Genomic DNA, 27,946 nt, shown 5'->3' on the forward strand with positions numbered 1-27,946 from the left:
AAGTTTATCCTGGTTGCTCTTCCTCTAGATTTCATAAGACACATGAAAATTAATGCTGAGTTCCATGGCTCAGCGGTAACAAACCCAACTAGTATCCATGAGGATGCGAGTTCGATCCCAGGTCCTGCTCAGTGAATTAAGGATCCAGCGTTGCCATGAGCGCTGGTGTGGGTCACAGACACAGCTCTAATCTGGCGTTCCTGTGGCTGTGGTGTAGACTGGAGCATGCAGCTCTGATTCAACCCCTAGCCTGGGAACTTCCAAATGCTCTGGTTGCGGCCCTAAAAAGATAAAAAGAAAATTAATGTAGGAGTTCCCTGTCATGGCTCAGTGGTTAGCAAATCCAACTAGGAACCATGAGTTTGCGGGTTCGATCCCTGGCCTTGCTCCGTGTTAAGGATCCGGTGTTGCAGTGATTTGTGGTGTAGGTCACAGATGCAGCTCAGATCTGGAATTGCTGTGACTTGGCTGTGGTGTAGGCTGGCGGTTACAGCTCCGATTAGACCCCTAGCTTGGGACTCTCCATATGCTGCCGGAGCGGCCCTAGAAAAGGCAAAAGGAGAAAAAAAAATTAATGTGTATTAGCTATTACTATAACTAAATTATACTAGCTACTATTTTATGGGAACTGTGTATATATATTTATATACTTATGAATATATTTAATGTAATATATATATATATGACTTCTAAAACTAAGATTAAATATATGTGACTGCAGTATATCTGTATGACTCCAGCCCTTTCTCCAAAGCTGAGGTAGAATAAATCCGCCACCCAGTTTGGAGTATCCTATTACGGCAGACCCAGGAAACAAATACCCAACCTAACTATCTTAGCAGAAGGCAATATCCTGTACATATGAGGGTATGTGCCTGCCTGATAGAATGTAAAAGAATTGATTTTAAAGTATACATATTGTAATAACTTTAAATGTAAGGAGAAACCGGTTATATGTATTACAGGTATACATAGTACTAAATTAGACACAAAATAATCCTTAGAATTCTTTAGAGGGTCTGTAAGTAGCTTTCTACTAACAGTCAAATAATTATTTAAAAGTTTTTATTAAATTTACCTAGATACGCAGAGATAAATACACTTTTATTATAGGAATTATAACAAAGGATTAGTATGCTCACTTGTGTCTGTAAAGATGTGTTATAATCCAGCTTTATTACAGATGATAGAATGTACGTGGCGATTAAAACGCTTGTGGTGAGAAATATGAAAAAAAGTCCAGATACAGATGTATCAGTGTTCACGGGAAGTCGTTTCAGCGGGAGGCTTGGGAGGCTGGGTGTGTTGGGGCAGGTGAGCGTTGGCAGCGTTTCTGGTGGGGTCGGCCCGCCGGGATCTCACGGCTGGTGGGAAATCCTGCCCGGATTTCTGATGGCTCCAGAGCTGTTGCTGCTGCCGTGTGCCTTAACCACTGAGGGGCTGCGGAAAGGAGGGAGGGACCCCTGCCTGGATCCAGCTGACTCACACCCAGAAGTCGGCGGCGTGATGCTCGGCGCCCAAAGCCAGCAGAGAAGCCGCTGTCCCCCGCAGCGGGCGCGCTCCCTGCTGGCTCTGTGGGTTGCGTGGCCAGTCGCCAGAGCCCCTCTTAGAAAGCAGCGTGAGAGGACCCCTCCCCCAGCCCCCTTCCAGCCCTGAGTCGCTGGGCAAGGCGGGAATGACCAGGGTCGCGACAGGGATGAAACCCCGTGTGGGTGAAGTGTCCCCCGCGCACCAGCGGGCGCGTCCAACCCTCGCAGCACTGCGGCGGCAGGCACTTGGACTCGGTAAGTCATCAGGTCAAGGTCCCACCACGGGTCTGGGCATCTTCGCTTCACCTGGAAGACGCCAGATGTCTTCTGTGATCACCTGGGGAGCAGGGTTCCGGGAACCAAGGGTCCACACCCACCTGCCACCAAGTCCAAGCCGCCGCTCGGCGGAATCCCCTTCCTTAGTCCTGAGGACCCGCGGACCTTCTTCCTGCTGTTCCCGAAGGGCGGTTCTTGTGGAGAAGGAATTCAGAAATGGGACGGAAATTGAGAAAGAAGAGTGAGGATTGACCGAAGTGAGAGAGACGCCTCTTAGAGAGAGGCGGGCAGAGGGCCAGCAGCGCCCTGCCTTGCTGGTTACAGTGGGCTTCCTGCCTGGGTGGAATATTCACCAGGAAGGGAGCGACCCTTAATTTTCATCCCGGCTCCACCTTCCCGAAGGGGGGAGGGATTTCTGCCCTTATTTAGCTGGGACGGGAAGTGTCGTGGCCTCGGTGCATGATGGGCATTTCTTACCTGCATAGCTACTTGTGTGACCTTTTTATTGTAACGGGGGCGTGATGAGCAGCGGGTCACCTTCAGACACTGGATGTCCCTTCTCTCCTCTGCCTCCAGGGCACCTGTCAGCGTGTGTGGATTCTGGTCAGTCTGGAGGTTCCGGCATTTCTTTCTCTGCCCGCAGACCCTGCTGTTGGCGTGATGTGTGGTTTCCCGCCATCTGGTCTGGGGACCCCCTTTCTCTGATCATCCCTAACTGTCTGCCTGCTGGAACACAGTCTTTCTCAGTTCCACTGCTTCATGTATTCGTTGGACAACGACTTATCGATCAGAGGATCCTCGGAGACAGTCACCACGCTGCTTCCAGCCAACGAGCCAGGTCAGCTGCCAGCTCACTGTCCATCTGGGGGGAGCAGGACATGCTGAGGGATGATGCCTAGGTGAAAGGCACGGCGTGGTTTCACACCCCAGCAGAGCGTGATCTGAGCAAGAGTGAGGACAAGACAGGGTGACCAGAGGGGCCCGTGTGGCATCGTGGCCGGAGCGAGCTTCACTGGGGGGTGGCGTCTGTCACAGACCTGGAGGTGGTGACAGGAGGACAGGACAGCTGTGCCCCACCCGGGAGCAGACTGTGTGGACAGTGGAAGAGGGAGGGTCCAGCCTGGCTGGATGCGGCTGAGCAGCCATGCGTGCAGGAGGACGAGGGCAGAGACGCAGGGACAGGGCCCGTGTCACCTTATTTCGACTGTGCGGTTTATCACAGGTGAAGTGGGGGCTGATGGGGATTTTTCTCACATGGTCCTGATGCTGGCGGTGGTCCAGCCATGACCCTAGCAGTCCCCTGTCATTTCTGTGAATAGCGACCTGCCTTGCAGTGCAAGCCCTGTGTCTTTGTTGAAGGGCTACCCGGATCGGTGAACACACGTTGTCCACTGGGGCCACAAGCTGGGAATTCGGGAACGTCACCTAACCCGCCAGTTACTAATGGACAGGGCGCATAAATACTCCAGCTCCCACACCGCTGAGCCAGGACATTCCCAGAGGGGGCTTCAGGCTGTTGCCCAGAGCGTCACCATGATAGTCTATCCAGAACTGTGATGTAGCTGCTCCATAATTCTTACTAAGATCAGTCCCGGCAATGTAGCCCGCTCAGCAATTCCCCTCCCCCTTGACCAGTTTCCTTCCTTGTGTCACTTCCCCGTCCCCCTCCTGGAGCCCCTGGTCCTCCCTGCATCCAACCCTCAACCCAGGCTCTGCTTGGGGAGGTGGCCGGGTGAGCCTGTGACCTGAGCATGAGCAGAATCCCTCCCATGGCTGCACTGAGGACAGACTGTGATGAGAGAGTGGGGCAGCTGGTCCAGGATGCTGTGGTTGTCCATCGGGGAAGAGGGTGGCATCGAGGTACCAGCCTGGAGACAGAGGTGGGAGGTGACAGGCAGGCTTACGGGGATGTGCTGACCAGCTGATGGACTCCGTGTGGTTGTGGATGCAGTTCCATTCCTCACTGTTCTTCCTTCTCACTCCCTCACCTTGTGTCTCCAGCTCTCCCCACACCCGGCACCTCGACCTGGCTCATGTACAGAATGGAATACTACTCAGCCATAAAAAATGAGTGAGCTAATGCCTTTTGCAGCAGGATGGGTGGCCATGGAGATGATCCTGCTACGTGAAATTAGACGAAGACAAATACATTATGACCTCACTTCTGTGTGGAATCTAAAATAGGGCAGAGCTTGTCTACAGAACAGAAACAGACTCACAGACACAGAGAACACACTTGTGGTTGCCAAGGGGGAGGGAGTGGGGTGGACAGAGAGTTTGGGGTTCGTAGATGCAAACCCTGACACTGAGAATGGATCAGCCATGAGGCTGTGCTGTGCAGCACAGGGAACCCTATCCAGTCTCTTGGGATAGACCAGGATGGAAGATAATGTAAGAAAAATATGTATATGTATGTATGACAGGGTTACCTTGCTGTGCAGCAGAAGTTGGCACAACATTGTAAGTCGACCGTACTTTAATAAAAAGAGAAACAGAACAGGGGGATTGAATGCGGCTCGAGGCTTTTGTGGAGCACCCTGCAGGTGTGTGGCTCGTGGCCAGGTGCCGCGGAGGCAGAATGAGGACTCCCCGCCGCAGGTGTGGTGGACACGTGGAGCAGGTCATCTGGATGCCGTGTAAAACTGCAGCGAGGCTGTCTGAGGGGGAGACAGCTTTGGGGCAAGAAGACTTGCTGGTCTTTCCTGAGTTGTGGGCTTTTTCACTGAAGTAGAGTTGATGGACAATATTGTGCCAATGTCAGGTGTGCATCAAAGTGATTCGGCCATACACATATTTATGTTCTTTTTCGGATTTTTTCCATCCTGGGCTATTATAGGGTACTGAGTAGAGTTCCCTGCGCTGTACAGTAGGCCCTCGTGGTTTATCTATTTTATGTACAGTCGTGTGTCCATGTTATTCCTAAACTCCTAATTTTTCTCTCTCCCCCTTGGCAACCAGAGTCTGTTCTCCATGTCTGTGAGTCTGTTTCTGTTTCGTAGAAAAGTTCACTTGTGCCACGGTTTAGATTCCACATACAAGGGTTACTTATCTATTTTATACGCAGTGCTGTGTGTCTGTTCATCGCAAAGAGCCAGTGTATCCCTCCCTTGCTTTCCCCTTTAGGAACCACAAGTCTCTTTTCTGTGGGTCTGTTTCCATTTTGTAAATAAGCTCATCTGTGTTATATTTTAAACTCTACCTGTGGGTGATATCATACAATATGTGTCTTTCTGTGTTTGACTTCATTTAGTAAGATAGCTCTAGGTCCGTCCATGTTGGCATTATTTTGTTCTTTTTTATGGCTAATAGTCCATTGGGTACTTGTACCACCTCTTTATCTGTTCATCTATCGATGGACATGTAGGTTGTTTCCAGGTCTTGGCTGTTGTGCATAGAGCTGCTATAAACATAAGGGTGCGTGGATCTTTTCAAACTGTAGTTTTCTCTGGATATACCCCCTGGAGGGGGATTTCTGGATCATAGGGCAGTTCTACTTTTAGGTTTTTAAAGAGCCTCCACACGTTCCTCCATCGTGGCTGCACCAATTTACATTCCCCCCAACAGTGCGGGAGGGTTCCCTTTTCTCCACACCCTCTCCAGCCTTTGTTACCTGTGGACTCAGTAACGATGGCCGTTCTGACTGGTGTGAGGCGGAACCTCACTGTAGGTTTGACCCGCATTTTTCTAATAATTACTAATGTCCAGCATCATTTCACGGGCCTGTTGACCGTCTTTTGTCGCTGGAGTAATGTCTTTCTCAGTCTTCTCATTTTCTGATTGGGTTATTTGGGTTTTTTAATATAAAGCTGTACGAGATGTTTGCATGTTTTGGAGATTAATCCCTTGCTGGTCGGTTTGTTTGCACATATTTTCTCCCACTTTGTAAGTTGTCTTTTCATTTAGTGTATGGCTTCCTTTGCTGTAAAAAATAACTTACAGGTTTGATTGGGTCCCATTTCTTTATTTTTGCTTTTATTTCTTTTGCCTTGGGAGACTGGCCTAAGAAAACTTGGCTACAATTTATGTCAGAATATGTTTTGCTTAGGTTCTCTTCTATGGCTTTATGGTGTCATGTCTTATATTTAAGGTTTTAAGCCGTCTTGAGTTTATTTTTGTGGTGTGAGGGGGTGTTCTGACTTCATTAATGTACCTGCTGAGTAGTGCTGTGGACTGTCCGTCTTTATGTAAAATCAGTGTGTATATACTTTATCTCTCTCGATATACATTATATGTGCATACATATATACACGTATATACATATACACGTGTGTACACATGTCTGTATATATACACACACATATGTATGAACATAAACACATAAATAATGAATAGTTCCAGGTAATTCACTGAAGTAGCGTGTTTTGCAATGTGAGCCTCCAAGAAAATAAAGACATTCATCAGAAGTGGATCACCCATACAATTGCCATGTGTACAACATATTATAATTTTCAAGGGACTATTTAATTTAGCTCATGTGTCCCTTGTGACAGTCCTAAGGCAGGTCACATCGTCACCATCAACACTCTTCCGGGAGTTCCCGTGGCGGCTCAGCAGTAATGAACCCGACTAGTGTCCATGAGGACTCAGGTTCGATCCCTGGCCTCATTCAGTGGGTTAAGGATCTGGCGTTGCCATGAGCTGTGATGTAGGTGCTAGACACAGCTCAGATCTGGCACTGCTGTGGCTGTGGTGTAGGCCGGCAGCTGCAGCTCCAATTCGACCTCTAGCCTGGGAACATCCATATGTTGCACATGAGGCCCTAAAAGGACAATGAAAACAACAAAAACCCCAAAACATAATCTTCGCCTTCATCTTCATCACTGTCACCCTCATCACAAACCACCATCATCATCACGGCTTCATCCCCATCGTCCTCAACGTCATTGTTACCATCACGTCCTCCCCCACTGTCACCATCACGTCCTCCCCCACTGTCACCGTCACGTCCTCCCCCACTGTCACCATCACGTCCTCCCCCACTGTCACCATCACGTCCTCCCCCACTCTCACCATCCCGTCCTCCCCCACTGTCACCATCCCGTCCTCCCCCACTGTCGTCATCACGTCCTCCCCCACTGTCGCCATCACGTCCTCCCCCACTGTCACCATCACGTCCTCCCCCACTGTCACCATCATGTCCTCCCCCACCGTCGTCATCACGTCCTCCCCCACTGTCACCATCACGTCCTCCCCCACTGTCACCATCACGTCCTCCCCCACTGTCACCATCATGTCCTCCCCCACCGTCGTCATCACGTCCTCCCCCACTGTCACCATCACGTCCTCCCCCACTGTCACCATCGCGTCCTCCCCCACTGTCACCATCGCGTCCTCCCCCACCGTCACCGTCGCGTCCTCCCCCGCTGTCACCATCACGTCCTCCCCCACTGTCATCGTCACGTCCTCCCCCACTGTCACCGTCACATCCTCCCCCACTGTCACCATCCCGTCCTCCCCCACCGTCGCCATCATGTCCTCCCCCACTGTCACCATCATGTCCTCCCCCACCGTCGTCATCACGTCCTCCCCCACTGTCACCATCCCGTCCTCCCCCACTTTCGTCATCACGTCCTCCACCACTGTCTTCATCACGTCGTCCCCCACTGTCACCATCACGTCCTCCCCCACTGTCACCATCACGTTGTCATCATCATCACTGTCGTCGTCACCATCAGTCTCTTTCACCGCCGTCATCGTCCCACCATCACCACGGCCGTCACCATCAGTATTGTCATCTTCCATCACCACCGTCATGATCAGGACCCTCACCCCCGTCATCCTTCCACCGTCATAACTTTCCCCACCGTCATCTCCACCGTAAACATGGTTGCCTTCTCTGTAATTACCTCCATCACCAACATGTCGCTGTCGTCCTCATCTGCTGTCTGACCACCATGTCATCACCACCACCATCACTGTCATTGGCTTCACCACCATCAGCATGGTCACCATCAGCATCCTCTTCCTCATCACCACCATCACCATCATCACCACTGCCATTATTGCATCACCATCCCCACCATCAGCATCGTCACCATCATCCTCATCATCGTCATCCCCTTCCTCATCACCACCGCCGTCACCATCTAGTCATCATCTTCATCACCACCACCACCACCGTCACCACCACCACCGTCACTGTCATCACCGTCATCATCGTCATCTTCCATCACAGCGTCATGATCAGGCCCCTCAGCACCATCATTACCACCTGCTCCCATCACCACAGTCTCCGGAATCACCATCACCGTCATCGCTGTCTTCAAGTTGAGCCTCAGCCAAGGTCACAGAGCTAATAATGGATGGCACAGTCACTCAAACCCAGTACCTCCCCTGTCTGCCCATGACCTTCCCATGTGCCAGAAACGTTCCTTCAAAGGCAGACACGCTCTGCCCTCGGCTCCCGTCCTCTTCTCCTCTTTCTGCCTGCCCCCTGATGTGGGGAGCCGTCCTTCTGGTCCATGAGGACAGGTCTCATAACTGGGGGTGGGAGATGCAGGGTCCTGGTTCTTAGGATTGACACCAGCGTCAGACTGCATCCCTCGGGGTCCCCTTTCATGAGAGACGCTGGCACGTGCATCGCTCTTGATCAGGATTGTTTTAGGGTTTCTGTTCCTGCCAGCCCTGATCCTGATGCCGCTTGCAAGCTGCACAGACCCAGCCCACGGCCGCCTCCTCCCCATCCCTGTACACATGCCAGACCCTGCATCCTAACTGCCCTGAAGGCGGCTCGGCCATTTCCATAATCTGATTTGCTTTTAATCTAGGTTGGAAGGGATCAAAGCAGTGGCCTTGAAGGGCAGACCTGGACGGTGGCCATCCAGGCCCCCAGGTGGAAACCCTGGGGATTAAGCATCTGTATCGAAGGTGCTGGCTTATTGTGAGGGATGCCCGAGAAAGCTTTTGAAGAGTATTGCAAAAATCCAATTAATGCTAAAGTGCCCATTTTTCCAGCACTGGCCCCGCATCGAGCCAGCAAACAAAGGAGGTCTTTGGCCGCGGGCCCTCTTTATCCCTCACCCCAGGTTGACCATCCCGATACATGAGAGAAAAGCTTCCAGCCTTGCCTCCCGGAAAGCCCCCTGGGACAGTGACCGTGAAGCCATTGTCAGAGTCTAGCTGGACGTGGGAGGGGTCAGCCCAATGCCACCAGGCTTCACTGCCCCTCTGAGATGGTGTGGTCCTTGCAGGGGCCTGCCGGATGCAGATCTGGGAGAACCCCTAATCCTGGAAGACGTTCATTTCAGGGTGTTTTGCTGGCACCATGAGATGCCAGTGGTGAGAGGCAGTAAGTTTTGTGGCTACGTGGCCCCTCGTGTCACAGGGAGGGGATCTTTTTTCCTTTCTTTTTCCTTTTCAGGACTGCACCTGAGGCTCATGGAAGTTCACAGGCTAGGGATCGAAGCAGAGCTGCAGCTGTAGCAAGGCTGGATCCTTAACCAGGGATGGAAGCTGCATCCTCACAGACACTATGTCAGGTTCTTAACCCGCTGAGCCACAGCATGAACGCCGAGGGGGTCCTTCTTCTTGAACCAGAGTTGACTTACAGAATTGCCTTAGCTTCAGGTGTACAGAGCAGTGGCTCTGTTAATTTTTGCAGATTATTTTCCATCATAGTGTATTAACAGAGTAATGAAATAGCTCCCGTTATTATACAGTACAGTAATTCAGATATATACATCTATATTCTTTTTCAGATTATGTTCCATGGTAGGTTATTCTGAAATATCAAATAGAGTCTCCTGTGCTCTGCAGGAAATCCCTGTTGCCTGTCTGTCTATGGATAGTGGTGAGTATCCGTTAATCCTATCTTATCCCTCCCCGCCTCGGTAACCCCAGGTCTGTTCTCTCTCTCTGTGAGTCGGTTTGTTTACTGTATAGACTCCTTTGTCTTATTTTTGAGATTCCACACATAAGTGATATCATGTATTTGTCCTTATCCGACTGGATTTAGTTGAATAATCCCTTGATCCACCCATGTCTTGCAAAAGCCATTGTTTCGTTCCTTTTTATGGCTAAGCAGTAATCCATTGTGTGTGTGTGTGTCTATCTATACCACATTCTTTAAAATGTGCTATTATAGTTGACTTAGAGTGTTGTGTCCATTTCTGCTGTACAGCAAAGCAACCAACTCATACATGTATATACACATTCCCTTTCTCATATTCTCTTCCATCCTGGTCTGTCCCAAGAGACGGGATAGAGTTCCCTGTGCTGCACAGCAGGACCTCATGGCTGATCCATTCTCAATGTCCTAGTTTGCATATACAAACCCCACACTCCCCGTCCAGCCCACTCCTGCCCTCTCCCCCTTGGCAACCATAAGTCTGGTCTCTGCGTCTGGGCATCTGTTTGTGTTCTGTAGGCAGGTTCATTTGTGCCATATTTCAGATTCCACCTAGAATTGATCTCATGTGGTGTTTGTCGTCTTCTGTCTGACTGACTTTTCTTAGAATCTCTAGGTCCATCCATGTTGCTGCAAATGGCACGATTTCCTTCTTTTTATGGGGGAGTAGTATTCCATTGTGTGTATGGACCACATCTTCCTAATCCGTTCCTCCGTCGATGGACATCTAGGTTGCTGCCATGTCTTGGTTATTATAAATGGGGCTGCTGCGAACACCGGGGTGCATGGATCTTTTCCAAGTAAGGTTTTCATTTTTTCTGGATAGATGTCCAGGAGTGGGCTTGCTGGGTCATAGGAGAGCTCAAGTTTACATTAGTAAAGGGCCCTCCATACTGTTCTCCATACTGGCTGCACAACTGACCGCCACCCCGCCCCAGCCGTGTAGGAGGCTCCCCTTTCCCCGCACTGAGAGAGGGGCCTTCTCCATCACCACTGAGCCTTCCTGCAGGCTGCTGGGGCCCACAGTGCCTCTCCGAAAAGCTGAGGAAGAGCAGTGAGACTCTCCGTGGTCCAGTGGTTATGCAGAAGCCGTGGGAGGTGGGGGAAGACAGCTCTGCAAGTGACATTCTTGGGGGGCCAGGAGGGTGCGTCAGAAAGCGTGGGGAGCTGCTGGGGGCTGGTGTGTGACAGTGCTATGAGCAGGCCAGGCTCAGGATTTAGCAGAAAGACACATCTGGGATTTTCATGCCAAACATCCACATGAGCCTTGCAAAGAGCAAGGATTTTGTCTGGTCCAAAGACAATGGGATTAAGGATTAAAGGAAGAGCATTGCAGAAAATGCTAGTGAGCAAAATCCCAGAATGCGGAGCACAGTCCTTTTAAAAAGCAGTTTTACTGGCGTGTAATGAGGGGAGTGTGTGTGTGTCCATGTGTCAGGGGTTTATGGTGGGACGAGAGACAGAGGCAGAGAAATCTCGGGGCTGGACGGGGCGTGATCTGCGGGAAGGACACAGGTGCTTTCATTCTAAGTGAAACGTATACAATTCATAAGATAGCATCTTATCAATATCTCTGTGCTCTGTCATCAATCCGTATGATTCTCCTTTGGGTCCAGGGATCTCAGCTTATTACAATAAGCTTTATAATCATTTTTATTTTTTATTTTTTTGCTCGCACCTGAGGCATGTGGAAGTTCCCTCGCCAGGCATGGAAGCCTCATCCCAACAGTGACCTGAGCCGCTGCAGTGACAATGCCAGATCTGTAACCTCTAGGCTGCCAGGGGACTCCAGCTTTATGATATGAGGACACGCAGACATGGGTGTTGGTGAGCGGAGGTGGCTGAAACAGAACCCCCAGGCCTGGGCGGCTCCAACTGTGGAAATTTCTACCCCACTCTCCTGGAGGCTGGGAGTCCATGTTCACAGCGGGGGGAGATTGCGTTCCTGGTGAGGCTCTCTTGTTGGCATGCAGCTGCCCCCTTCTCCCTGTGTCCAGGGCGGGGTCAGGGGAGAGAGAGGTGGTGTTTCCTCTTCCTAATTGCATCGGATCAGAGCTTCCTGCTTATAACCTCATTGCACACTAATTGCTTCTCTGCCACCAAAACAGCTCCTCAGGGGGTTAGGGCTTCAGCATATGAATTGAGGGGACAAATCCATGGGGACTGGCCTTGAGATAAACCCTCAGGAATGTCGGGGCCCAGCGGGGTGCCTCTGCTCCCTCTTCTCATTGTAGTTTCAAAGGGGAACTGAGAACCCCAGAGGGGCACATGCCACCTGCCTCTAAAGGGACTGAGCCCTGAGCCACTGCAGCTGCCCATCCCCCAACACTCCTGAAAGGGGCTCAGGGTGGAGACCAAGAGTGAGGACTCTGAGCTCTGGGAAAACTGGAAGAAGAGGCTTCAGAGAGTCAGATATTACTAGGAGAAGACTTTATGTGCCCCATTCTTGCATCTCTTCCTATCTCGAAAAACACTAAACTCCTTCATGGTGATGTCTGCTCCTTGGGACTGGTCGTGACCTTCAGGAGACCAGCCACAAACTTCTCTGGAATGTGTGTGCCTGGCTTCAGGCCCTCCCTCTCCACTTGATCACATCCTGCTGTTCCCCCTTTTCCTCCTTGGGTGGTATTTCCCCAGGTCTGTAGCTAAGGATGAAGAATGTCAGGATCATCTGGGAATCAGTCACCTCCAGGGGTGAGAGCAGGTGAGTCCTGCAGGCTGTGCACACTCAGGATCCTGCCCTGAGAGTGGAGGTGCCTGTCAAAGGAAGGAAGCTGAGGGTGGGTTCAGTTCAAAAATACTGGGAAATATATACCCCACCAGTGGAGACACTGGGGCTCAATTACAAGCTGTTGCTTTTGGCTCAGTTGAAAGAAACAGGGGTCTGGACTGAGTGTTCAGGTAAGAGGCTGACCTGATGGTTTTTCTCAGCTCAGCTGCCTTCATGGACGTTGTCAGGATAAAGGTGAAGGCTTACATGAGAGCCTTTGCTCCCAAGAAAAGGGACAAGACTCCCTGGGCTGGCTCTGGTTTTCTCAGGTGCTTGAGAAATTTAACGGGGTGGTGGAAGTGTCCTCAGGCCCTGCAGTGGCCCCACAGGGAAAGCCACTCCTTCATTCAAACCTGCTCAGAGGAGGACTCAATAAGAAATGGCCGTATGGCCCATCTGAGCACCCGTGGGGGTGTCCTAGGTGCCCCTGGGAGACCCGAGACACGTAAGAGGGGTCTAAAACAACCCTGGGCAAACCTAGAGGAGTTAGGCTCTCAAGCAGCCCTGGCCCACCACACAAGGGCCCCAGTAGATTTTATCCCTGACAGATTCAAATTCAAACAAAACAACGAGGGGCAGGTGTCAGAAAACCAGCCTCCAACAAACACCTCAGGCAGGTTTACAAGTACATAGTTTATTGGGTAATAAAGAAAAAAATTGCCCTGAAAATAGCTACAATGAACTCTTTTATTAGCTATGCAGGTATTGAAATACATTTTTAAAAAATCCTTTCAAAATTTTGCCCTGGGGGGACAAATCTCACTAGGAGATGCCTGTCAAAGGAAGGATTTCGGGGAGCCCAGGCCTCTTTTTGTCCTGCTCCCTGCCCCTTGTTGCAAACCCTCCTCTATTACCCAGCTCCCCCTCACTGCCTGCAAGCAGTTTTTCAGGCTGCCTGAGATGCTGTCTCCAGGACTTCAGTCCTAATTTCACCCCAAAGAAAACTTAACTCTCAGGTTGTGGATTTTTTTTCAGTCGACAAGCCCACGTCTTGCCTCTCCTCTGTTGGTGTTAGGATGGCACTCTCATCCTTCATGGTGACGTCTGCTCCCCGGGACCAGCAGGGACCTTCCCCGCAATGTGTGCTGGGTGGCAGGGCCCTCCCCCTTCCCTGAGATCACAGACACACTGCCCTCCCCCTGCCTCTTAGCAGGGGCTTCTCAGAGCTCCTGAGATGCTGCCTCCAGGGCTCCAGTCCTCATTTTGCCCCCAAACTGAACCCTCATCTTCTAAATTGTGCACATTAAAAAAGTCATCAGGACCTTGACCAGCAAGGCGGACCCACCTGCAAGAGGCAGAGCCCCCACCCCCAAGGTTCCAGAGCTCTGCATTTCTGGAAGGTCCGGGTGACTGTGCTGTGCCCCTAATAAGCCCTGGTCTTGGTGTCTTGGCCTAAACCCCCCCTGCCTCTGGGGAGGGAGGCGCCCCTGGGTCTGAGCAAAGGAGGTGCTGCTGGCCTGAGTCAGACCCTGCTCCCCCCTCCTCTTTCCTGATGACCCTGGTACCCGGCATTCACACCTCAGGGTCAGCTTCCCCAGAAGCCCCGTCTAGACTGTCCCCAGAGCTGGGAGGAGAAAACCCTCTGGAGGTGGTGACCCCAGAGGAGCACACGAAGGGGACACACGCCCCTCTGCCCACTCAGCACCTGAGAAAAGTCAGCTTTTTTAAGGAAGGGGTTCACGGTCCCCTGGGAGGGAATTAGCCTGGTCCTGGCCCTTCTCAGTTCTTAAGGTGTGTAGACACCACTGGAATTAGCCTGTTAGCCTGGATTTGGGGGAGGGGTGCGCTTCCTGTGGGGTTTTCTCTGCAGTTGCTTCATTCTTATGTAAATGCCACCTGTCAACACCAACCTGAAGTCAGGATGTAACATGTGACTTAATCCTTTAAAAACCCATCCTACCCACCATTTTTCTGTCGTTTTTATCACTTTTCATCCTTTTTGTCCTTTGAAATCACTGGTTATCACTTAAAAATCACGTTATTGTCCGTCAGTTTTAGGCATTTTAAATCATTTTTAATCATTTTTCTCACTTTTGGTATTTTAAATCATTGTTTATCATTTTAAAACATTTTAGCATCTTTTGTCATTTTTAACCATTTTTATCACTGACATTATCATTTAAATATTTTAACAGCTGTCATTTTTATCATTTTTAATCACTTTTCTCATTTTAAGTCATTTAAAAATCATTTTACCATCATTTTTATTTTTAATCATTTTTATCATTTTTAATCACTTTTCTCATTTTAAGTCATTTAAAAATCATTTTACCATCATTTTTATTTTTAATCATTTTTATCACTTTAAATAATCATTTAAGTCATTTTACTGTCATTTTCCTCATTTTAAATCATTGTTTATCATTTAAGTCATTTTAACATCTTTTCCGTTTTTATCACTTCTCACTTTTGTCATTTTAAATCACTGTTTATCATTTAAAAATCATATCAGTTTGAATCATTTCACATTTTTAATCATTTTTCTCACTTTCATCATTTTATATCAGTTTATAAACAGTTTAAAACATTTTCGCATCATTTTGATTTTATTTTTGTCATCAGTCTCATTTTTATAATTTTTAATTTTCTCATTTTAAATCATTTAAATCATTTTACTGTCATTTTAAATCATTTAAAAATCATTTTCCTGTCATGTTTAATCATTTTTATAATCATGTAAGTCATTTTACCATCTATCACTTTTCTCATTTTAAGTCATTTTTCTCACTTTAAATCACTATCTTTAAAAATCATTTTACGGAGTTCCCGTCGTGGCGCAGTGGTTGACGAATCCGACTAGGAACCATGAGGTTGCGGTTCGGTCCCTGCCCTTGCTCAGTGGGTTGACGATCTGGCGTTGCCGTGAGCTGTGGTGTAGGTTGCAGACGCGGCTCGGATCCCGTGTTGCTGTGGCTCTGGCGTAGGCCGGTGGCTACAGCTCCAATTCGACCCCTAGCCTGGGAACCTCCATATGCCGCAGGAGCGGCCCAAGAAATAGCAACAACAAAAAAGACAAAAAAAAAAAAAAAAAAAAATCATTTTAACATTTCTTCCATTTTTATCCTTTTTAATCATGTCATTTTTGTCTTTTGTCTTTTTAGGGCCGCACCCAGGGCATATGGAGGTTCCCAGGCTCGGGGTCCAGTCGGAGCTGTAGCTGCCAGCCTACACCACAGCCACACCGGATCCTTAACCGACTGAGCAAGGCCAGGGATCGAACCCACAACCTCCTGGTTCCTAATTGGATTCATTTCCACTGTGTCACGATGGGAACGCCCATGTTAGTCATTTAAAATCATTATTTAAAAATCATTTTACTGTCACTTTTATTATTTATAATCATTTTTATCATTTTTAACCATTTTTAATCATTTATCCTTTTAAATCCTTATTTTAAATCCTTATCACTTAATTTTATCATCTTGCCATCTTTGTAATTTTTGAATTATTCTCATTTAAAAATCATGTTGATCATGTTTGTATTTTATCCTTTTAAATCATTAAATTTAAATATTTTAAAGTAAGTTTAATTTTAAATAAAATATTTTAAAATAATTTTAAAACGATTACTGACGTTTTCCTGTGTCTGTCATTTTTAGGAGAGCGGGGCACAGGTTGGGGTGAACACGGACGGCGCCTCGGAGCCTGTGCGGAGGAAGAGCCCGGCCCGCCGGTCCTCCAGCCTCAGCCTCCTGCCGGGCACATGACCAGTTAAGCGCCTCCTGCTCTGCCAGCCCCTGTCCACTGCGAGAAGATGCTCCTTCTGCTGGAAGGGATGGAGCCCAGCAGGAAGGCACCTGGCGGGGAGCCGCAAGGAGCCCGGACAGGTCACATCCATCCCGGTCAAAGCTGCGGCCCCCCGGCCCCCAGGGACACGCGCCGAGGCTCCCCGCGGCCGGCGCTGCTCACCCGCAGGGTCTGAAGGGCCAGGGCCGGAAGCGGGGTTGCAACAGCAGGAGGGGCCTGGCTGGAGGGGCTGGGGTGGCCCTGCCCTCGCCTCCACCCCGTTGGATCGCTCCCTTCCCACGGGGCGTCTCACCCGTGTCCGCCAGGCGGCCCGTGGGGAGCGCGGTGCCCGGGAGAGTCTCAGGGAGGGGAGGGCGTGGGAGGAGGACAGCTCCCGGCCCAGTGTCCTCCTCCTCCCTGACCTGGAAAATGGGAACCTGCTGATGTCCATACTCTGCAATCCACTCAGCTTCCGGTAGGCATCTCTTAATCACTTAATTGAAATAGTTGATCTGCAGTGTTGTGCTAGTTTCTGGTGTACAGCAAAGTGATAAACATATATATATATGCACACACAGATTCAGTATCTTGTGATCACCTGTAATGGAAAAGATGCCTTAAAGGTTAGTACAAGATACTATGTATATATATATTCTTTTTCAGATTCTTTTCCATTATGGGTGATGACAAGATATTGAATACAGTTCCAGGTGCTGTACTGTAGGCTCTTGTTATCTTTATGTGCAGTAGTTTACTAATCTCAAACTCCTAATTCATCCCTTCCTTCCCCCTTTGGAGACCACAGGTCTGTTTTTCTGTGACTGTTAGTTCATTTCTGTCATATTTTAGATTCTACATATGTGATGTCATATATTTGTCTTTCACTTAGTATGAGAATCTCTAGGTCCATCCACGTTGCTGCACATGGCATGATTTCATTCCTTTTTTATGACTGAGTAGTATTCCATTGTGTACATGTGCCACAGCTTCCACATTCATTCCTGTGTCAATAGACATTCAGGTTGTTGCCAGGTCTTGGCTGTAGTGACTAGTGCTGCTGTGAACACTGGGGTGCATGTATTTTTTGAATGGTCGTTTTTTCTGGGTATATGCCCAGGAGTGGGATTGCTGGATCATATGGCAACTCTTTTTAGCTTTTTGAGAAACCTCCATACTGTTCTCCATAGTGGTTGTACCAATTTACATCCCAACAGGGTGGGGGAGGCCCCCTTTTCTCCACACCCTCTCCAGCATTTGTTATAGCTTAATGATGGCTATTCTGACAGGTGGAAGGGGGTACCTTATTGCCGTTTGGATTTGCATTTCTCTGATAATCAGGGATGTTGAGCATCTTTTCGTGTGCCTGTTGGCCACCTGTATGTTTTTGGAGAAATGTCTGCTTAGGTCTTTGGCCCGTTTTTTGATTGGGTTGTTTGGGATATTGAGCTGCAGGAGCTATTGGTCTATCTTGGAGGTTAATCCCATGTCAGCCTCGTTGTTCACAACTCTTTTCTCCCAAACCATAGGTTGTCTTTTTGTTTTGTTGTCGGTTCCCTTCACTGTGCAAAAGACTGTTTGATTGGGTCCCATTGGTTTATGTTTGCTTTTATTTCCATTACCTTGGGAGACTGACCTAAGAAAACATGTGGTATGATTTACATCAGAAAATGTTGTGCCTGGGATCTCAGAGATATATGGCATCGTGTCTTTAGCCCATTTTGCGTTTATTTTTGTGCATGGTGTGAGGGTGTGCTCTAGTTTCATTGATTTATGTGCAGCTGTCCAGGTTTCCCAGCCCTGGTTGGGAAGAGACTGTCTTTTGTCCCTTTTATGTTCTTGCCTCCTTTGTGGAAGATTAAGGGGCCATAGGTGTGTGCATTTATTTCTGGGCTGTTGTTTAAAGATACAGTAAGACAGCATTAGAAGTGAAGGAGCTCAGTGTGTGTGTGTGTGGGGGGACAGAACCACGTCCCCAAAGACGTCCACATCCTGATCCCTGTGTGGGGGACAGAGCCCTGTCCCCAAGGACGACCACACCCTGACCCCCGGACCTTGCGACTCTGTGACGTCCCACGGCAGAGGGGACTTGGCAGCTGTGGCCACGCGAAGGACCTTGGCTGGGGAGATGGCCGGGATTTTCCAGGTGGTCCAGCGTCATCACAGAGGTTCCCATAAGAGGCAGAGGACCATTTGATCGCGAGATGCTGGGCTGCAGGCTCTGAGGAGGGACCGCACGCCCAGGACTGCTGCCACCTCCAGAAGCTGGGAGAGGCCGCAGACAGATTCTCCGCTGGAGCTGCTCCAGGAGGAACCAGCCCTGCGGGCAGCCTAACTTGAGCACTTTGGCCTTTAAAACACGAAAGCAGCACATCTTCCTTTGAAGCTGCCCGGTCCGTGGTACTTCTTTAGAGGGACCACGAGAGGCTGTGGGATCCAGGGCTGCGAGGGAGCAGACACTGCAGGGAAGGTAACTCCTTGGGGAGCTCTGAGGACCGGACAGACGAGCAGAAGCCGAAAGCTCAGGGAGAAAGATCTACTTTTTCCACGAACTGATTTTCATGAGCGTCCCTAGGAGCCTGCGAACTCTGTGAGGTCAGGACTTAAGGTGCTTTGGGTTCCCTTCCAAAGGGGAGCATGCCCACCCCTGCCCAACCGGTCCACCTGGCTGGAGCCCCATGAGAAGCTGCCTGCTGGGGCGTTGCAGTGTCAGAGGTCAGGTTGCACCCCCACCTCCCCGTGCCCCAACATCCAGCACCCCGGTTCACCCCTGTTCTGGAACACGTGTGTGGACTCAGATGCACTGAGGCTGAATCTGCAGGAACAGAGTTTGGAGCTGGCTAGCAGGGACCATCTGAGTCCGAAGGTTTTGGAACCCGCCCGCCTGCCTGCCCTCCAGAGCAGCCCGAAGCTGAACTGCTTCCTGCATCTCTGCAGAGCAGGGAGGTACAGATGATGCTGGCAGCTCCCCTTCTCCTCTCATGCCCCTGGACATCCTCTGTGGTCACCTGCAGGTCTCCTCCAGCCAGCCAGCCGGCTCGCAGTAAGAACCGCCAGGGCACTTGTGAACGTCCAGGCAGTGGCCTCGCCTTGCCAGGGGACTTCAGATGCCAGCCTCCAGCACCAGGAGGGATAAACGCCTCTTGTTGAAGCCGCCCCGTCTGGGGTATCTGCTTTTGGCAGCTGAGCGGACTCATACTGTGCGTTATAGCAACTGGTATCTATTGATCTGGTCGTCCATATACCCCAGTGTGTGTGTGTATACATATATCCATCTACCCCAAGCGCCTCTAGAATGTCCGTGTGTAAGTGGGGACAGCCGAGCATATGTAATATACATACATCCAACAGTGCTGAGACGCCTAGAAACATATGCATCTGAACCTGGGAACTGTTGGTTGTATTTTCAATTCAGAAAAATGAAAGGCCATAAATCTGTAGTTTTTGAACTTGGTTAAAGAGAAGGCAGGAGAGTGGTTTTTGGATTCTAGAGAACTCACTGTGTGCACAGGGGTGTCCGTGTGAGGGTGTGGTCTTGTGCGTTATGTGTGAGTCTTTGTGCATGTGTGTATCTGTTTCTGCGTGTCTGTGCATGTCTGCCCATGTTGTATGTTTTGTGTATGCATGTGTCTACAAGTGTGTCTTTATGTGAGCGTGTGTGTACAGGTGTGTATGTGTCATCTCTGTACATGTCTGTGTCTGCATGTGTGCATCCGTGCAGGGCAGTGGGCACGTGCACCCAGGGTGGGAGGTTGCCTGGAAAGTAAGTCGTCAGTGACAGAGGTGGGAGGCAGCCATCGAGCATCTGCTCCGAAAGTTAATCCCAATTGTAGTCACTGTCACCGAGACGGCGAGGTCCTTCCAGCTCCTATGACCTGACGTCCCAGGAGCAGAGCAGACGGCTTCGCGGGAAGTCTTAGCGCTGTGAGCACTGCGGTCATTCTGCTGTGGTCATTTGATGGCAGAGAGTGATTTCTCTCGGGGAATCTCTAAAAACTCTCAAAGCCGCTGCCACGTCGGAACCAACCATCAGTTTCCCAGCGAGACCTGATAGACAGCCAACACTTAAAAGCCAGCTCAGCCCAGCCCGGTCCCGTGCAACTCAAGGACATATGAGTTAATGTCAAAATAATGAACCTGTCCAATGTCATCCTTCTATTCTAGGGTCTAGACGCACAGTCTGTAACCTCTGGGAGGAGGTCCAGGAATGGAACCATCCGAGATGGACTCTCTAATATTTTCTGGGAGGAATCAAGGGACTCCAATGCTGGAAGCAAGGCCCCTGGAGGACCTCAGGGTGGTGCTGACAGCCCTTTGTGACTCAGGGACTCACCGGTGTCCGCCCAGGCAGTTCCCCTTTCCGTCGGCCTCAGGGAACTGCTCAGGAGATCTTCTCATGAGAGGTATGGGGACTCCCTGGGTTAAGGATCTGGCCTCTGTCGTGAGCTGTGGTGTAGGTCACAGAAGTGGCTTGGATCCCACATGGCTGCGGTGTAGACGGGCAGCTGCAGCTCCGATTCAACCCCTATAGTCTGGGAACTTCCACATGCTGCAGTCACGGCCCTAAAAAGAAAAACAAAGCTTTGATCCCAGATCACAGGCGGGGGATGACCCCAGAGGGGGAACAAAAAAACAACCAGTGTGGTTATTACGGCTCTGGGGGTCCAGCTAACTGAGCAATGGTGGATTCATAAATTCTAGAACAGGAAGAGACTGGAACTAACAGAATCGCCAACACCCCGCGGCTACGTGACGGGCGGATTCGTCAGGACTGTTTCTGGACCCAGAGTGAAGGGTCAGCAGGGGGCTGCCCCCGGAGGATGTAAGGTCTCCTTAGCCCTGGGCTGGGGTTCTCGGGGGGACAGATGTCTCAGCAGCAGATGGGGAAGCGGGTAGTTACCGAGACTGTTACTACCGAGACCGTTACCTGGACCCCAGGCTGCAGGGACATCAGTACCTAAAATAATCGGAACCTGTTTCTCTTTTCCCCGAGGAATCCCGGCTGCTCCACAGACAGGTGCCAGCGTTCAGACCCTGAGGCTGCCTCTGGCTCCACAAGTGTGGATGTGCCCAGGCAGGTCTCAAGACGGAGCCTTGAGAAGCAGGAAAGGCCGTGTGGATGGAGCCCCTGGGGACGGAGAGGAGGAGGAAGGTGAGTGTCCATTTGAGCAGCTCCCGTCTCTCTCCATACTTCATACCCTCCTACGCGGGAGGCCCCATAGCATCCATTTAACTCAAACGGTATTGGAGATCTGTGGTGATGATGCCTGATGTTCATGCTCCCCCTTGGAGGTGGACTGGGTGGAGCAGAGGAGTCATCTGATTCACCGTACAGGACAGCGTCCAGCCTTCACGCCGGGACGTCCTCCAGGGACGCCGTCGGGAGTCACAGGCTTCAGGAAGGTAGGTGCTTCGTCTGTAACGTCTTTAGCCTGAAAGGAAGCAGCCTTTAAGGAAATCTGGAATGTAAACATGAGCCTTTGCCCAGAAAAGAAAGAAACTTATGGACTTGGAGAACAGACTTGTGGTTGCAGAGGGGGAGGGAGTGGGATGGACGGGGAGTCTGGGGTTAACAGATGCAAACTATTGCCTATGGAATAGAAAAGCAATGAGATCCTGCTGTGCAGCACAGGGAACTATGTCCAGTCACTTGGGATAGACCATGATGGAGGATAATGTGAGAAAAAGAAATTATATATGTAGGATTGAGTCACTTTGCTGTACAGTAGAAATGGACAGAATACTATAAATCTACTATAATGGAAACAATAAAAATACTAAATTTAACAATTGAAAAAATAGTCATGACTGCACTATCCTGTAGTATAGGCACATATCTATACTTCGGCTGATCTTATTAACAACTATCAGAAATATAAAATGTTAATATGAAAATATATACCATTTATGAGACAATATATTGTAAATTATGGTACATATAGAACATGTAGCATATGTAATTTTGAACTTGTAATGCATATAGTACATATTGTATATTGTAAATTGTATATGCACATGAGAGTATATTAATTGCGTATATATTACATATTATATAATATGTAATGTATAAATATGTAACATAGTATATATAACATGCAATATATAATACAAAGTCTACTATGAATGTGAAGTATCCAATGTCATACACAATTTAATATACAAGTTACTATATATACTTTTTTTTTAAATATATATTTTTTTTATTTTCCCACTGTACAGCAAGGGGGTCAGGTTATCCTTACATGTACACATTACAGTTACATTTTTCCCCCACTCTTTGTTCTGTTACAACATGAGTATCTAGACAAAGTTCTCAATGCTATTCAGCAGGATCTCCTTGTAAATCTATTCTAAGTTGTGTCTGATAAGCCCAAGCTCCCAATCCCTCCCACTCCCTCCCCCTCCCATCAGGCAGCCACAAGTCTCTTCTCCAAGTCCATGATTTTCTTTTCTGAGGAGATGTTCATTTGTGCTGGATATTAGATTCCAGTTATAAGTGATATCATATGGTATTTGTCTTTGTCTTTCTGGCTCATTTCACTCAGGATGAGAGTCTCTAGTTCCATCCATGTTGCTGCAAATGGCATTATGTCATCATTCTTTTTTATGGCTGAGTAGTATTCCATTGTGTATATATACCACTTCTTCCGAATCCAATCATCTGTTGATGGACCTTTGGGTTGTTTCCATGTCCTGTCTATTGTGAATAGTGCTGCAATGAACATGTGGGTGCATGTGTCTCTTTTAAGTAGAGTTTTGTCCGGACAGATGCCCAAGAGTGAGATTGAGGGGTCATATGGAAGTTGTATGCATAGATTTCTAAGGTATCTCCAAACTGTTCTCCATAGTGGCTGTAGCGGCTTACATTCCCACCAACAGTGCAGAAGGGTTCCCTTTTCTCCACAGCCCCTCCAGCACTTGTTATTTGTGGACTTATTAATGATGGCCATTCTGACTGGTGTGAGGTGGTATCTCATGGTAGTTTTGATTTGCATTTCTCTTATAATCAGCGATGTTGAGCATTTTTTCATGTGTTTGCTGGCCATCTGAATATCTTCTTTGGAGAAATGTCTATTCAGGTCTTTTGTCCATTTTTCCATTGATTGATTGGTTTTTTTGCTGTTGGGTTGTATAAGTTGCTTATATATTCTAGAGATTAAGCCCTTGTCGGTTGCATCATTTGAAACTATTTTCTCCCATTCTGTAAGTTGTCCTTTTGTTTTCTTTTGGGTTTCCTTTGCTGTGCAAAAGCTTTTCAGTTTGATGAGGTCCCATGGGTTTATTTTTGCTCTAATTTCTATTGCTTTGGGAGACTGACCTGAGAAAATATTCATGAGGTTGATGTCAGAGAGTGTTTTGCCTATGTTCTCTTCTAGGAGTTTGATGGTGTCCTGTCGTATATTTAAGTCTTTCAGCCATTTGGAGTTTATTTTTGTGCATGGTGTGAGGGTGTGTTCTAGTTTCATTGCTTTGCATGCAGCTGTCCAGGTTTCCCAGCAATGCTTGCTGAGTAGACTTTCTTTTTCCCATTTTATGTTCTTGCCTCCCTTGTCAAAGATTAATTGACCCTAGGTGTCAGGGTTTCTTTCCGGATTCTCTATTCTGTTCCATTGGTCTGTCTGTCTGTTTTGGTACCAATACCACACTGTTTTGATGACTGTGGCTTTGTAGTATTTCTTGAAGTCTGGGAGAGTTATGCCTCCTGCTTGGTTTTTGTTTCTCAGGATTGCTTTGGTGATTCTGGGTCTTTTCTTGTTCCATATAAATGGATTGTTTGTTCTAGTTCTGTGAAAAATGTCATGGGTAATCTGATAGGGATTGCATAGAATCTCTAGATTGCCTTGGGTAGTATGGCCATTTTTACAATATTGATTTTCCCAATCCAGGAACATGGAATATCTTTCCATTTCTTTACATCTTCTTTGATTTCTTTGATTAAACTTTTATAGTTCTCGGCATAGGTCCTTTACCTCCTTGGTCATGTGTATTCTGAGGTATTTGATTTTGTGAGGTGCAATTTTAAAACGTATCGTGTTTTTGTATTCCTTTTCTAATGTTTCATTGCTGGTATACAGAAATGCAACTGACGTCTGAATGTTAATCTTATATCCTGCTACTTTGCTGAATGTATTAATCAGTTCAAGTAGTTTTGGGGTTGAGTCCATAGGGTTTTCTATGTATAGTATCATGTCATCTGCATACAGTGACAGTTTTATCTCTCCTCTTCCTATATGGATGCCTTTTATTTCTTTTGTCTAATTGCTGTGGCTAGGACTCCCAGAACTATGTTGAAGAGCAGTGGTGAGAGTGGGCATCCCTGTCTTGTTCCAGATTTGAGTGAGGTGGCTTTCAGTTTTTCCCCATTGAGGATTATTATATATACTGTTAAAATCAAACACTCACAAATACTGTGTATGTAAACAAATGACTACATAACGCATCCTGTTGTCTATACTAGCATAGTTACAGTATGACAAACTTATGTATTCACGTTACATAATCTCTGTATTCATTCTGCACAATCTGTTACTCAGTCTACAGATTCTGCCTCACATCCTAATATTCCGTCTGCACAATCTCTCTTCTGTTGTCCACTCATTCATGCTGCGTCACCTCTGTTATACACGCATCCTGGATGTACTCACTCTGCATGATTCTATACTCATCTGTTACATATTCATTCTGCATCATCTGTCATATACTCAGCACGTTCTGCGTCATCTCAGTTACACATTCGCTCTGCATGATCTCGACTCTATACTCCACATAACCTCATAGTTATTCTACACAGTCATTGTACATAGTATCACATCCTCATTGTACATGCTACAGACATCATTATTTACCGTATGTCTGCCTTGCTTCTGGGATTGAAAGTGTCAGGGGAGGCGTGGACCCCTTTCCTGAACTGCGTGCTGAGAACTGCTTGACTGCGGGGAGCACCAAGCAGGCCTGTTCTTACTGCTTAGTTCCCACCGGGGCTGAGGGTGCCCCGGGCCCCTGTCCCCTCTGAAGCGGACAGGGAACTCGCCCTCCACCTGCCCCATGTCCCCGGAAGCCGCCCTCCGTGCCCCCTCCCTGCGCCCCGGGTCTCTGGGCACAGAAGCGCCGCCGTCGCCCCGCTCCTCACACGGCAGCGCCCCCGCCCCCTGCACGTCACCGCTCCACGCGTGACGTCGCCCAGGTCCCACCCCTGCCGCTGGTCCTCAGCCTCGAAAGGGCCGTTTCTCCTCCAACCACCCACCTCTCCCGCGATGTCCGCATCTCCGTAGCCTCTTGACTTGCCTGTGAAAAGGTAATTTTTAAGAAACAAGCTCCCTCTGCCTCTCGATCCGGTTCCTCCCCCAACCCTGAATGACGCTGCTCCCCGGGGTCTGATCCTGGCGTCTCCCGGATGCGCTTGACTGAGCCAGTGGATTCTGCAATCCGTCACCTTTATGGAAAGATCCAAAATCTGTAGCTGCCCCAAAGGGGAGTCAGTCAGATACAGAAAGACGAATACTGTAGAATATAACTCAGGTGTGGGATCTAAAAAAAATGCAACACATTCGTGAACACAACAGAGAGGCAGCAGACTCGCGGAGAACAGACAGTGGTTTCCAGGGCGAGAGGGAGCAGGTAAGGGGATTAAGACATACACAGAAGTCTGCAACAAATAAATAAGCCACAAGGATATATTGTAGAATTCAAAGAAGATCCATGCGTCCCTGTGTTCACTGCAGCACTGTTCACAACAGTCAGGACAGGGAAACAACCTAAATGTCCACCGACAGAGGAATGGATTAAGAAGATGTGGTCCACAGACAGTGGAATACGATTCCGACATAAAAAGAAGGAAATCATGCCATTTGCATCAACATGGGGAGACCCAGAAATTCCCATCCTAAGTGAAGTCAGACAGAGGAAGACAAATACCATATGAGATCACTTATATGTGGAATCCAAATTGTACAACAAACTAGTGAATAATAAAAAAAAAAAGCAGCAGACTAATATACAGAGAACAAAGTAGTGGTTTCCGGCGGGGAGAGGGAAGGAGTAAGATGGGGGAGGGGAGGAAGAGGTACAAACAACTATGCATAAAATAAATAAGCTACAAAGACTGTATAATATATTGTATAATGTAATTCAAAAAGATACATGCGCCAAGTTTACAGCAGTGCCGTTTACAACAACCAAGATGTGGCAGCAACTAGATGTCCATGACAGAGGAACAGCTTAAGAAGATGCAGTACATGTATACAGTGGAATATTACTCAGCCATCAAAAAGAATGAACCAATGCCATTTGCAGCAACATGGATGGACCTAGAGATTCTCCTACCAAGTGAAGTCAGTTAGTCAGAGAAAGACAAGTATCCTATGAGATCATGAATACGTAGAATCTAAATTCTACATAAACTAGTGCATATAATGAAAAAGCAGCAGCAGACATACAGAGAACAAACCAGTGGTGACCAGGGGGGAGGGGATGAAGAGTACAAACTATTGGGTATAAAATAAGCTACAAGGATAGATGGTACAGCACAGGGAACGGAGTCAGTATTTTACCGTCACTATAAATGGAATTTAACCTTTAAAAATTGTGAACCACGTTATTAGACACCTGCAACTTATAGACTATTGTACGGCAACTATAACTCAATAAGGACCTTTTTTAGTCTGTAGCTCCATCCGTTAAACCTCTTTTCTGAACTTGCTGTGTCCCTGAGAAAGTTCCCTTCCCCACTCAAAACACCACACCTACGGAGCCACCTGAAATTCGGCCTCTGGAAAGTTTATTTCTGTGCATGACGCGGGGCGGGGGGGGGTCTCCCCTTTGTACCACCTTAACACTAGCAATGCTATCACATGGGCTTGTGACACATTTCCAGGGGGTTACCCAGATCTTCAAGGAAATTTCGGTTTCTCTATTTCTTTTTATTTTTATGGTTGCACCTGCAGCATAGGGAGGTTCCCAGGCTGGGGGCTGAATTGGAGCTACAACTTCCGGCTGACTTCATAGCCCCAGCAATGCCAGATTCGAGCCGAATCTGTACCTACACCACAGCTCACGGTAACACCAGATGCTTAACCTACTCAGTGGGACCAGGGAGCGAATCCCCAATTCTCATGGCTACCAGTCAGTTTCTGAACCTGCTGAGCCACAACAGGAACTCCCAGGAAACTCCAATTTCAAGCATACATTTTTCTTCTTTTCCCAGGGTGCTACTTTTTCTTTTTTTTTTTAAAAAAAAGGACAGTGAATACTAAAATAGTTAATGTAAATATCTCAAAGTGAGTTATATTTTAAGAAAAATAGGGGAATCTAATGAAAAAGGAAAACTAGTTTCTCAAAATGGGCTATGGAGAAGTTCCCTGGTGGCACAGTGGGTTAAAGCTCTGGCATTGTCATTGCAGCAGATCAGATCACTGCTATGGCGTGGGTTCAATCCCTGGCCCGAGAACTCCTATGTGCCATAAGCACAGCCCCCTAAAAAGAAAAAAAGTGGGATATTAAATCAGTAAGCAGAACAGTGGTGGCCAGTGGCCAGGGCTGTAGGAAGAGAATGAGCAACAGTGGAGCAGAAGCAGCTGGAACTGCACACGACTCAGTCCAGGGGCTGATCATACAACTGAGCACATGGACCAAAACTCGCCGCCGCCCACGTCCACCTAAAAGGGCGGCTTCTCCTGGGAATAATGGGGTCTTAGTAAACTCGAAAACCAAAGGCGCCTAATCCTTTCATCCCTTTTATCCTTTAGCAAAACTAAATCAAGGGACTAAGGATGAGTGAAGATAAAAGTGAAAGAGTCGGGAGTT

General features: G+C 48.3%; 2 long non-coding RNA genes across 2 annotated transcripts in view; one reads left to right on the forward strand and one right to left on the reverse strand.

The window, feature by feature from the left end:
• The window catches only part of LOC110258200 (uncharacterized), a 58,208-nt gene that overhangs the window by 21,321 nt on the left and 8,941 nt on the right, over positions 1–27,946 (forward strand). Inside the window, exons 3-10 of the long non-coding RNA XR_014836136.1 lie at positions 2,449–2,643; positions 9,503–11,599; positions 12,289–12,355; positions 16,021–16,131; positions 20,309–20,547; positions 20,846–20,939; positions 21,138–21,296; positions 21,437–21,547. This is a non-coding gene — a long non-coding RNA (uncharacterized LOC110258200). The remainder of the gene's footprint in view (positions 1–2,448; positions 2,644–9,502; positions 11,600–12,288; positions 12,356–16,020; positions 16,132–20,308; positions 20,548–20,845; positions 20,940–21,137; positions 21,297–21,436; positions 21,548–27,946) is intronic.
• The window catches only part of LOC110258193 (uncharacterized), a 326,487-nt gene continuing 318,058 nt past the window's right edge, over positions 19,518–27,946 (reverse strand). The window contains exons 6-9 of the long non-coding RNA XR_014836135.1: positions 21,478–21,576; positions 21,102–21,272; positions 20,478–20,707; positions 19,518–20,191 (exon numbers count right to left, since the gene is read on the reverse strand). This is a non-coding gene — a long non-coding RNA (uncharacterized LOC110258193). The remainder of the gene's footprint in view (positions 20,192–20,477; positions 20,708–21,101; positions 21,273–21,477; positions 21,577–27,946) is intronic.

Source organism: Sus scrofa, chromosome Y (assembly GCF_054392235.1).
Source record: "Sus scrofa isolate SSC_HxYL_T2T_F1_AM1 chromosome Y, Sscrofa_HxYL_maternal_Yorkshire_Landrace_v2.0, whole genome shotgun sequence".
Taxonomy (NCBI): domain Eukaryota; kingdom Metazoa; phylum Chordata; class Mammalia; order Artiodactyla; family Suidae; genus Sus; species Sus scrofa.